The sequence below is a fragment of the Cibotium barometz genome, chromosome 23, assembly GCF_041138505.1.
Source record: "Cibotium barometz isolate CiBa-2024 chromosome 23, ASM4113850v1, whole genome shotgun sequence".
Taxonomy (NCBI): Eukaryota; Viridiplantae; Streptophyta; class Polypodiopsida; order Cyatheales; family Cibotiaceae; genus Cibotium; species Cibotium barometz.
Genome location: NC_141068.1, coordinates 32,893,474 through 32,905,787, shown reverse-complemented (window position 1 = coordinate 32,905,787; position 12,314 = coordinate 32,893,474).

Sequence of the window (12,314 nt, the reverse complement as noted above, 5' to 3'; positions counted from 1 at the left end):
GGACTGGGAGGGGGCCCCAAAAGGTTATATAAGTCCCGAAAGATGGATTATCGAGGATCAGGTGAGCCTGAAGCGCTTCCTGGCCACATGATGAATTGGAAAAAAGAAAAAAAGAAGAGAAAAAGAGAGAAAAAGAGAGTAGAAAAGGCATGCACTGCGGGGATAAAACAGAGGAGAAAGGAGAGGAAAAGAGGGGAGAAAAAGAGGGGATAAAAAAGAGAAAAAGAGAGGAGAATAGAGAAAAAAAGAGGGGGAAAAGAAGGAAAAGAGAGGAGAAAGGAGAGGAAAAGAAGGAAAAGAGAGGAGAAAAGAGAGGAGAAAAGAGGGGGAAAAGAAGGAAAAGAGAGGAGAAAAAAATAAGGAAAAGAGAGGAGAAAGAAGAGGAAAAGAAGGAAAAGAGAGGAGAGAAAAAGAGAAAAAGAGAGGAGGTGAGAGGGGAAAAAAAAGAGAGAAAAAAACACAACGTCTATCTGTGCGTTTAATAGCGCGTCTATACACGCGGCTACCTGTTTCCAGCACAGAGTAGACGCATCTATAGACGCGATTTTAGACGCTTCCTCAGATGCATCTATAGACGCGTTCTGACAGACATACTATTCAAAAAGACGAAAAGGACATGCGTTGCGCCCGACGTGCCCGACACAAAAACACAGTTGTTGTACAAAAATAGTCGTTTCAAAGAGAGGAAAGGATGAATCAAAGGAGAGCAACTTTCAAAGAAGATCAACCCTAAAGAGACTTACCTTGGATAGAGGTATGGAAGCTTCTTATCCTTCTTCAAAGCTGTTTCTCTTTCTTCTCTTCCTTGTTCACCCTTTGCTTCTCTTTCTTCTCTTCCTTGTTCACCCTCTTCTCTTGTGTGCTTGGAGATGATTGTGTAAGCATGGAGATAATTGTGGGTGCTTGAAGAAATGTGTGGATGCTAGGCTGTGAATCTGTTAATAGCAAAGCAAGCCCGTTAAATGTATGTGAAGAAAAGAAAGCACGCTAAAAGTAGGTTTGAAATTGAAAATCGCGTCTAAAAGAGCGTCTAAAAGAGCGTCTAAAATGGCGTCTAATGTTGCGTCTAAAAGAGCGTCTAAAATGGCGTCTAACAGTGTGTCTAAAACCACATCTAAAACCGCGTACCACACAGAATAGACACGGTTTTAGACGCACCACAAAGTTTTTAGATTAAATATTAGACATAAGAGCAATTTTTTTTGGGTTCTTTATTTGTAGGATGTCTTCATCTTCAACAAGTAGCTCCAGTGAGGATGAATCCCTTCGTATCCACCATCGCGAAATGTGGTTGGAGCAAAAAATCAAATGTATGTGTGATAGATGTCGAGGAAACATGTATCGTGCACGCAGGATTACACTCAATCACATCTCAAAGTATGGAGAATGGGATGTGACCGTAAACATGGTAAGTGTTAAAGAGTTAAGGTTGATTGAGATACCTATGGGTGTTCATATGTTTGAGTTATGATCCCGTTTTAATTTGATACAGGATGTAGTGCCACACCTGCATATGTTGCCCTATGCTCGTCGTGAGGAGGCAAGGCGTCGGCGATATGAGGTGGGATCTTCAGGAGGGATCGTTACAGATGCATGGAGTGATGGTGATAGTAGCCCTCCGCCATTACCTCATGAAGCCGTGGAGGAGGAGGTGTTTGATGATATGGTGCGGGATTTATATGTCCATCAATCCAAAGGGAGGGATGATAGCATGGAGCAGGACGATCTTTTTACCGTAGCATCGACTCCACTGTTTGAGGGGTGCACATTCTCTGTTCTACGTGCCTCCCATGAGTTACTAAACTTGCAAACCATCTATGGATGGAGCAATGCAAGTTTGAATGCATTACTCAAGTAAGCTTTAAAGTCTATTTTGCAAACATGGTGAACTATGCTAGCGGGTCAATTACTCAAATGCTTTTCCTCATTTATGGTCTTCACGTGTAGGCTATTGTGTAAAATGCTTCCAAGTGAGAATAAATTACCGACCTCAAGAGATATGGCAAGGCAACATGTGACCTCTCTTGGAGGATTAGATTACAAGCGCATCCATGCATGCGTCAACGATTGTGTTTTGTTTCGTGGACTACATAAGGATGCAAGAGAGTGTCCTACTTGTGGAGAGGCAAGATATAGAGCAGATCTCAAAACTTTGGATGTGCCTCATAAGGTTCTGCAACATTTTCCCATAATCCCTCGCATCCAACATATGTTCAACCATTGCAGAGCTCATGTCATGGCATTCATTCCATCGATCAACCGATGGTAAGTGGAGAACTCCTGTAGACCAATATCGTTTACCATATTGGTCCCACCTCAAGATCAATCACCTGCTTGATCCCATGCATATCTTCAAGAATGTGGCATGTACCATTTGGGAACATTTGAATGGGACACGAGATTCCGTAGGCATAAGGGAGGATCTACGTACCACAGGGAGGATGCGTGAAGCTTGGCCACAAGAGAGACCAAATGGGCGTGTTTTTTTACCTCGTGCACCGTGGAGGTTATCAAAGCTAGAGATGGTCGCGGTGAAGCGTGCTATTACTACAATTCGTACTCCCACTGGGATGCATGAGCTGTTTGAAGGGGGCCTTTACAAAGAGAAAGAAAAGAGGTGTAGAGCAATTATATGGCTTGAAATCTCATGATTGGTACAAGATGCTCCAAGTAAGTATTTTATGTGCATAATATTTTTTTCCTTTCAAATTTGTGAGTGAATTAGAAGAAACTAATCAACCATTCCTCGTGTGTTTAGTTCATACTACCTACTAGCATTTCTCGTAGTGCATCAAAGGACGTGAAAGATTGTATTTACAAGATGGGCAAGCTTGTGAGGTACTTTATGTGAGGCAGCTCAAGAACAAAGGAAGGCCACTATAGCTCGCCGACTCACCACCTTCGGAACACTCACAAGCACAAGGGGCACCACCAGCTTCTCTAGCTGGAAAGAAAATCAGTAGACAGACCACACCTTTCCTCATATCCCTACTCCTGTACCCTCATCCATCCACCACCAACACACACCACAGGCTCAAATCGGAAAAGCAAGACACCTCTATTGCTTAATCTGCAACTCAATCAGCTGAGTACAGAGGGGAACTTACAATTGTCCAAACACAAACACAGAAAATAATGACAGAAGCTTGTCGAGCTCCAGCCTGATCACATCAGCAGGCGAGCAATCACACAAAGACAAGTTCACAACTGCCACCACTTCCGTTATTAACACATCACACACTCCCTCTCATAGCTCACACAGCATCACCCGCCTTCCAATCTTGCAATAGATTTGTTTCCCTTGTCTGTGGTGGCTGTAGCAGCCCACGACTCAAAAGAAACTGAAACACACTTGGTTCACGTGTCCACTAGACCCTTGCCATACATAATTCAAGGTTTCAAGAACCCCTACATTGATTTCTCATCACAGTCTTCCTTCCCCTTGCTATGAACAACACTTCACGCGGCATACAAGTCTACAAGAGCTCTAAAACTCTATACGAGGCTCCAATAGCCTGTACCTTTGTATCTCATCATGATCTTCATTCCCCTTTCTACAGAAAGCAGCACTTAAAACACATGAGGGAGAGAGCGGAAAAGAACAGCGTGGAGTGATATGCTTCCTGTATGGTAGCCAATTAAGCACTTGTGCACCTATGGAAGAGGCACCACACGGCACACCTATCCACCAAGAAGCAGCGCCTACAGTAGTTGCGCCAACCTGTCCCAGCGCCCTCACCAGCCCCTCAAGCCCACTCCAGTCGTCTCTGTCTGTAGCAACAATACCCGCCAGGCTTTAAAGAAGCCTCTCCTCAGCTTTCACAAGGCGGCCATATAGCGCTTCTTCGCCAGCCTCTGCTCTGGTCTCTACAGCGCCAGCAAGGCGTCTTTCTTCTGGAACCCGGCTCTACCAGCTTACCCAATTCAGCAGAGAGGCCGTCCCTAGCAAGGCCAATCCTACCTTCTCTGCAACGCCTCAGCAATCGGGACTTTAGCCTTCTTAGAGCACCTGGCAGCCCACACGGCACACCTATAACTGTTCCACACTCGTTTCCAAGCGCCTGCAGCAAGGTGATTTCTAGCTTCTGGACCCCAGCTCCCCAGCAACTTCATCTTATCTCCATGCTGCTATGATCACCCGTCTGGCACACGGCGGCCCTCTAGGCCTCAACTGGCAGCTACCAGATCTCTTCGCCCATGTCTCCACAAGCGCCTCTGCAAGGGCGACCTTCACTTGCCTCCAGCTACTGCAGCAACAACCTCCCTGCGCTTCACACAGAGCTCCCAAGCCTCCAAGCACCAGCAGGCGGCTATTTCTTCACCTTCCGCAGCTGCAGCGCTTCCACCATAGCAGCACTCCAGCCAAGCCTAGCTTCCTGTAACACCAGCCCTTGTCGCTTAACGCCAGTAGCTACATTAGATGCTCGTCACAGCTGCGCCCTCTGCTCTCTGTCGCCAGCTCTCCCACACACGGCAGCTTCGCCAATGCTGGCCTCTGCAGCAACTCCACCACCCGTCCTTTTTTTGTCTTCCCTCTCCAGACTTTTTACAAGCTGGTCCCCCGTCTCTTACTCGGCGACCCTTTACCTCCGATGCGGCCATCCTCTCTTTCTCACCTCCCTTCTAGACGTCGAGGTGGCGGCCCAAAAAAGCTTCCAAGTGGCCATTTAATTGCTGGCCACTTGTATTACATTTTAATTTTTTTTTTCTTGAGCATTAAAATGATGGTTAGCCATGCTACTCCTCTCGTCCTTTCCTTTTACTTCGGGTTATCACACCCAGCCCATAACTTTTTCTAAACATGTTGCCCATAAGCTCGTGATCAGCAGCATCAAGAACTTACCAAACATGACCAATTCAGTCGGTGCCCTGCTTTTAGTAATAACCCGCACACCATATTGTTGCCATAAAACTTCCAGACTCCAGCATCTTCTCCCAAAAAAAACACGTGCATATACCAGCTCACAACAAAACCACTCAGCCTGTACATTTGCCAGGGCATTCAGGGCAAAGTTTTATTGCACACCATGCATCCCATATGTACACCATATGGGATGCACACCATGCATCCCATATGTACACGGACTCAAAACATCTTTACAGAAAAACGCCTGACATACTTTGCCCAACCCCCAGCCTGCTGAATCATTCATGATCAGCAGTAAAAAGCATTTCAAGACCTAATTTCATATCCTTCATCTGAAATCACATCTTCAGACACTGCATCCTGTACAATCACCATCAAACGTGCATAATACTTCTTCAGCCTGTATCCATTTACCCTTGTAAAGTCCCATCTAAATCTGCCAATTGATAGGTACCATTTGCAAATCCTTGCATCACCAAGAAGGGTCCCTCCCACTTAATTTAAAACTTCTTATGAAAGGAATTATCCAGCCTACTATTATAACGTAATACCAAATCATCCTTCATAATTCCTTTGCTTTTAATCTTCTTGTTGAACTTCTCCAATGTCCTTGCCTGCATATTTTCATAATGCTTCAAAGCATTATCCCTGTCTAGCTGTGCTTCTTGTAAATATAACAGCCGCTCTTTAAGGGCATCTTTAGGCTCTTCCAAAAGCTTTTCCAACATTTTAACAGCTGGTATCTCCACCTCAATAGGCAATAAGGCTTCTTTCCCATAAACAAGATGAAATGGAGTGAAACCCGTACCAGTCTTAATTGCTGTCCTGTATGCCCACAAGGCAGCAGGCAACTCCAGATCCCAATTCTTGCCTTGTTGCTCTGTCACCTTAGATAAAATCTTGATCAATTCACCATTGAAACGCTCATTCAGGCCATTACATCTGTGGATAGTAAGGTGTGGTAAAACTGCGACGACTGATCTTCATCTTCGTACACAAATAGTCCATAAGCTCTGCTCTGAAACCTGGACCCTGATCAGAAAGCAATTCTAATGGCACACCAAATTTACAACAGATATCGTGATATACAAACTTTGCCACCTCCTTAGCAGTAATTTGTTTCACTGCCTTTGCTTCTGCCCATCTAGAAAGGTAATCAACTGTAGTCAAGATGTAGCACTTCCCTCGGCTAGTAATAAGCAATGGTCCCACAGCATCAATTCCCCATTTTTCAAAAACATCATAAGCAAGAATTGTCTTCCTCATTTCAGGCTTTAATATCCATCTACTGTGAGCTTGGCATTGTTTGCATGACCTGCACCAATGATTAACATCCTTATGTATACTTGGCCATACATAACCTTCCTGCAATACCTTATGCAAGGTAATCTTTGAGGCAAAATGTCCACCGCATGCTCCCTCATGGTTTTCCTTAAGAATTTTGTAGATTTCTTCGTTCCAAGGTACCCGTCGCATTATCAAATCAATTCCCTTCAAATACAAAGCATCACCAACCATCACATACCTTGCAGCTTTCCTGATGAAACCATATTTTTTTGATTTTTCAATACCATTAGGAATCATCCCTGTCAACAAGAACTCCTCAATATCCTGTAAATTCTCCCTGCCACAATAAAATGATGCATGAGCTTTAAGAACAGAAACTTCACCAATCATTCCCTGGGCTGCTTCATGAGCCTCCTCATTATGACCCCGATCCACATGCTTTAGACTCCAAGCTTCAAATTCCTTCAACAAACCTTTAATCTTAAAACACATTTCTTTGAGTAACATATTCTTTGACTTCCAAACTCCCAATACCTGTTTTACCACAAGCAATGCATCTCCTCGAATGCGAATCCTGTGTACACCATGCTTCAAGCATATTTGCAATCCAACTTCCAAAGTTAGATACTCCGCTTCATTGTTGCTATGTGCATCCACCTTAACACCCTTCTTAAAAACAAGGCAACCCTATGGATCATAAAGCACCAAACCTCCTGAGGCTGCATCATGGCTTTTCCTGTAAAAACCATCAAAATATAATAAGTGTGCATTCACCAAATCAGCCGCATCCTCAACTGGCTTCTTGATGGTCTCCTCCTTTATAAGAAGAGGACTCTCCTTATATGTCAGTAGATCAGCTAAGGTAGCCTGGGTACTCTCTTCCACCAAGAATGAGAAAGTAAATTCCTGCAACTCAATCACCCACTTCATCATAGCCTTAGATAAATTTGTGCCATTTATCAACTGAGGCAAAAAAGTGTAGCTCGTCGTCAAAAACACAAAGGGCCGGGGCAACAAGTAATGGCGGAACCGCCTACATGCATATAGTACACTAACCATAACAAGTTCCACCTCTGATAACAACCTTTCTCTAGCAAGTTTCACCCTGCTAGCACAGTAGACTGGTTGCATATAATGTGATTCTTTCCCCTTTTGTAACAACATAGCTCCAATAGCATCTTCACCTACTGAAGGATTGACATAAAATACATGTTCTCCCAATTAGGCGCCTGCATTGTAGGAATTGCTCCCAACACCTCTTTCACTTTTTGGAAAACTACCTCACACTCCTCCGTCCAATGCAAAGGATCATGCTTTGCTACTTGCTACAAAGGATATAACAACTGTGAAGATAGAGAGATAAATCGAGCCATATACTTCACCTTTTGCACAAAAGTAGCCAGTTGCCTTGTATTCTTTGGTGTAGGAAGAAGAAGAAGAGACTTGACTTTATCAGGATCTGGATCAATACCATTCTCTGAAATAACATGGCCCAAGAGCTTCACCCTCGGTTGAGCTAAAAAATACTTTTTTGGATTTAATTGACCACCACACTCATCATAACGCTGAAAAACTGTAGCCAGCCTATCACAATGCTCTTGCTGCCTGGAGCTGTATATACAAAAATCATCAATAAAATCCTTCACAAACTTGTTCAAAAAAGGAGATAATACCCAATTTGCCCTTCTCTGATAGTAGGCTGGTCCATTCATCAATTCAAAAGGAAGAACTTTGTAGCAGAAACACCCCCACGGTGTAATGAAAGTCGTCTTGCGCTGATCTTCTTCTGCAATCTTTAACTGGAAATAACCTAAAAACCCATCACAAACACTATACCTTTCATATCCAGCTACAGTATCCAAGATCTCATCCAAAAAAGGTAGGGGATAAGAATCCTTCTTTGTAGCAGCATTCAAAGGCTTGAAAACCACACATATACGCCACCTGCCATCCTTCTTTGGACTCACCACTGTAGGACTTACCCACTCAGCTGTATCCACTGGTGTAATGAAACCTGCACTCAACAGCTTATCAACTTCCTCTCTCAGGGCCTGCATTTGTTCTCGTCTCATCCTGCGAAGCTTCTGCCTAACTGTTTTTACACCTTCTTTCAATTCAATCCTCAAATCTGGCCCTTTAAATTCTCGAATCTCCCTACAAGAAGTGATGAACAATTCTAGAAAATGAGACAGCATATTAACATATCTAACCTTTTCTCCACTCCAGAGATCCGGACTCAGCATTCCTTCAATCAGCTCCTGCTTCTTCTTCACTTCTATCTTTGGCTGCAGTAATTCCTCGATCACTTCATACGACCCCATAGTATCTTCTCCCTCAGCACCCACTTCATGCACTTCTTTATCTTCATTGCCTTCTTGCTCTGATATCAGGAAAGCCACACCTGCCTCTTCTCCACTAGAAGCAGTGGTCGATGAATCCATCTCTGATTCAGAAGTAATGGTGGTAGTTTCCTCTTCACTTGAATCCTGTGGCCTCTCCCACAAATCATTCAAAGATCTCCTACTATGCATCTCAAAAGATTTTTTATTACCCTGCTTATTATGCAAAGAAATGGTCCCATACCTCCAATCCTATGTACTGCACCCACCACTCGCAACCAGGGTCGTTCAAGAATAATTGGAAAAGCACCCAGACCCACAGGCATCACATGAAAATCTACAGTAGCTTTGACATTAAAAGCTTCAATTTCCAATTCCTTTATCATACCAAGACATTTTACCTTTTGATGATTAGCCATCCTGATTCGAAAACCAGAAACCCCAGACACCCTCAAGCCTGACTGCTCCACACATGATTGGGTAATCACACAGATTTGAGCTCCTCCATCTATATAGGCCTGACCAAGATTCCTACCTTTACTCCACACCTCCACAATAGGGCAAATATCTGGAAGCTCTTCTAAAGATAGTACTTTGGCTGACCTCTTCTCTGACTCCTTTTCCATTGGATTCACAAGTCTCTTCCATTGCCTTCTCAATTTTGGCACCATCTCCACCAACTGCCCAAAGGTGATGTTGGCCTTCCTGTTCACCAAATCAAATTTCAAGTCATAGCTGGTTTGCCCATCCCCCAACAGTGGGAAGAATGACACCTGGAACCTTCTACGAGGCTTTCGTTTCCTTTTAGCTTTCACATCTTCTCCTTCCTGTTGCTTCCCCTTCTTACGGCTGGGTCCAGCCACCCCTTTTCCTTCTCTTTCATCCGTTGTGCGCTTGCCAACAGGCATCACATCCCCTTCTTCTCTCACCTACTAAACATTCTCCAGAGTAACAACATTCATGACCTTTGTCTTCCCCTTCTCCTCAGCTGTGATTCCAATAGGGCCTGCTTGATCCCTGATATCAATACCATAATCATTTGACCTATCAGGTAGCTGTGAAGGTAGTGGGTACATATCACCACCCATACGCTGAGGCTTATCACAATCTGTACTCAGATGACCAAGCTCACCACAGTTCTAGCATGTAGGGATGAAACGACAGCCCCTACCACGACCACGTCCATACCCTGCTTGTCCATCTCCCCCTTCATGATTACTGCCTCTGCCTCTACCACGTCCACCACCTATACTTCCCATTAAATTTAAGCTCAAATTCTTCATAAGATCAACCATCTGCTTCATATCCTATCGCAATCCCTCATTAGAGCCTGCAGGAACCATAGGTACTCCTTGACTAGCTTGTGGTACCATCTGCGTAGCTTGGGCTTCAGTGGGCTTCATCCTCTCAATCACTGCATTCATGGGTGTAGCCTCCACTCTACGAATCTCCGGCTGTGCTACAACTGGAATCATCCCCAGCTGATTCATCCGCTGTAGCTTCCAGTCTTTTGATTTAGCAATTTCTACCGCATCCTCATAAGACCTCGGCTTCTTCAATTCCACTTTCCAGTGAATACTCCTCTTAAGCCCGGCTACAAACTTGTTTTTCTTCATCATGTCAGGGGGTATCTGGTCTTCCCTTAAAGCCCTGCATAGAGTCTCCCATAGCAAAGAAAATTTCTTCATATAATCATCTAATGATTCAAACTCACCTTGTGTCAGAGCTTGCACCTCATGCCAAACCTTGTCGAGGTCCTCTACCTTCTTGAATCTATTGCTAAGTGCTGTCTTTAATCTATTCTTAGTCATATCAAGATGTGGAACAGCAACCCTCAATGACTCCTCATAAGCTCTGTACAGGTTCTTGCATCCCCTTTCAAGCAAATGCTCAATAGCCGCAACACTTGTACCGACTCATTGATGTGGTTGCTTATGCATGCAACCTCCATCCTTTCCAAGAAATCTGCCACATCCGCATTAGGGCCACCATAAAACTCTGGATAAGACATCATTATAACCCCCAACTTCACCTTGAAACCAAGAAAACTCCTTCCCTGAAACTCTCAATTCCTAGGGCACACCCCCTGATAAACTGAAGAAAATAGCAGAGCAATCCTCAGTGGGGGCACCAGAAAGATGTGAGGCAGCTCAAGAACAAAGGAAGGCCACTATAGCTCGCCGACTCACCACCTTCGGAACACTCACAAGCACAAGGGGCACCACCAGCTTCTCTAGCTGGAAAGAAAATCAGTAGCAGACCACACCTTTCCTCATATCCCTACTCCTGTACCCTCATCCATCCACCACCATCACACACCACAGGCTCAAATCGGAAAAGCAAGACACCTCTATTGCTTAATCTGCAACTCAATCAGCGGAGTACAGAGGGGAACTTACAATTGTCCAAACACAAACACAAAAAATAATGACAGAAGCTTGTCGAGCTCCAGCCTGCTGATCACATCAGCAGGCGAGCAATCACACAAAGACAAGTTCACAACTACCACCACTTCCGTTATTAACACATCACACAGTCCCTCTCATAGCTCACACAACATCACCTGCCTTGCAATCTTGCAATAGATTTGTTTCCTTTGTCTGTGGCTGTAGCAGCCCACGACTCAAAAGAAACTGAAACACACTTGGTTCACGTGTCCACTAGACCCTTGCCATACATAATTCAAGGTTTCAAGAACCCCTACATTGATTTCTCATCATAGTCTTCCTTCCCCTTGCTATGAACAGCACTTCACGCGGCATACAAGTCTACAAGAGCTCCAAAACTCTATACGAGGCTCCAACAGAATGTCCCTTTGTATCTCATCATGATCTTCATTACCCTTTCTACAGAAAGCAGCACTTAAAACACATGAGGGAGAGAGCGAAAAAGAACAGCGTGGAGTGATATGCTTCATGTATGGTAGCCAATTAAGCACTTGTGCACCTATGGAAGAGGCACCACACGGCACACCTATCCACCAAGAAGCAGCGCCTACAGCAGTTGTGTTGGAGATGGAGGCAATAGCATGAGAGAGATGAGAGAGAAGCACACGAGACACAAGATTGAATCCCCAAAGTGTGTGGAATACACACAATAGATGAGTATATATAGAGGAGATCCTAGGGCTATATATATAGAGACATTCTATATATAGCCAACACCCGCACTCAAAGAAGGGTCTCTAACTGTGGATGAAAAAACCCTTGGGGGCTCAAGGGAAAAACCCACAGCTCTATATACACCTACCACTATATTAAATTATTTTATAGTTACAAAGTATTATTCAAAGGAGCTACATCACTCCCATATATACAATAGCCATGAAGGAGCTATATATACAATAGCCATGAAGGAGCTACATCACTCCCATATATACTTCATCACTCTTACGTGTACAATAGCCATGAAGGCTTTGAAGGAGTCATCGTCATCCATCTTCATGTTGTCTTGATCCATTCATGTAGGTTGGGTCCGAGTCTATCTTCGTGACGATGCCAAATAATATTTTTGTAGTCTCTTCTCTATATTGAAGCTCAACAATATCCAAATACAATCCTGATCCATAAACCCTGTAATATGGAAGAAGTCTCCATAACAAATGGAAAACCATAATTTTGTTATAGAAATATGAGATGTACACGAAAAGATGTACACAAAGAAATAGACATAAAGATATCTATTATATGGTTGCTTAGGAGTATAGTCCATCCGCAAGGATATGCATGGCAATGTCAACTTGTGGAAGATCATCCAATCAATGTTAAATGAACTAGATTTGGTAAGAGAATCTGGTTACTTGGAGAAGTTGACTTGGAAGA